Raw genomic sequence first — 1131 nt, 5'->3', positions numbered from 1 at the left:
AAACCCCCCGAAAATCGCCACGCGCGGAGTGCACGCCCCAGGGAAATGATCTCCCGGGCCCCGGGCTCCTCTTTCCACATCAGACTCCCAAAAGGCTAGAATCGCCCCTGATATCCAACACTAACGGCCGATAATGGCCCGAGAAGCTCGTGCTCATTAATAAATAAATTAATTAACTTTCTCTTGCAGAAAAACTCAACAACAACTGAACAACTGAGTTTAATGACTTTTTTTCTTATTTTCTTTTTTTTTTTTTGTGGGGGGTGGAGGAGAATTACGGCCCTAAAACCTTCACTACAAAGAAGTTTCGAATGTCTCTGTTCAGTGGAGTGTAGCACAGAAGGGGAATAATTATCTCATTATCATCATAATCTAATTTGCTTGCACCGAAGAGGCTGCCCCGTTAGACAAGAACACACTTTTAATATTGGAAATGGAATCGTTAAAATAAATTCCCAGCCTTAAGTTCTGCTGGCTTTGGGAAAGGAGGGAGGGAAAGGGGGAGAGCCGGTGTTAAAACGTCTCTGTATTAAACCAGGGCTCTGCAGCGCATCCCAGCAGCCACATCGACCAAGGAATCCTTTCCCCACGGCCAGGGGAAAAAAAAAAAGAAAAGAAAAAAAAAAAGAAGAAGAAAAAAAGAGATAAAAATTGCATTTTTTGAGGTCTTACTCGAAGAGACGAATATAAACGGGAATTTCTCCCGCCCTGTCATTTTCTCCAGCCAAGGAAAATCTGCCCAAGAGCCACGTTCGCCCTCAGCCCTCCCGTGGAAACGCGCCTTCCGTCATTTACAAATTAGAGCAGATACGAGGCAAAATATTATTGAAAAGCGGTTTTTTTTTTTTACCGGGAGGATTTCTAGGGAATGGGTTTAATCTATGTAAATCTCCGAAAGTTATTATGCACCCTGCGATTTGGCATCATGGGAGCGCGGATTATGCGCCGCCGCCGCCTCCTTTGTCGAGCACCTCCCTGCTCCATTTTCCACAGCCAACAACTTTTTGCCTTGGTTTTGTTAAGGTTTGGTGAACAGAAACAAAAAATAAATTTAAAAAAACCCCCACGAACAAACACAAACAATTAAAAACCAACCAACCAAAAACCAACCAAGCAACCGGAAAAATAAAA

This window comes from Corvus brachyrhynchos, unplaced genomic scaffold, assembly GCF_000691975.1.
Source record: "Corvus brachyrhynchos isolate BGI_N302 unplaced genomic scaffold, ASM69197v1 scaffold544, whole genome shotgun sequence".
Lineage (NCBI taxonomy): Eukaryota > Metazoa > Chordata > Aves > Passeriformes > Corvidae > Corvus > Corvus brachyrhynchos.
Note: the sequence above shows the minus strand (reverse complement) of the source record.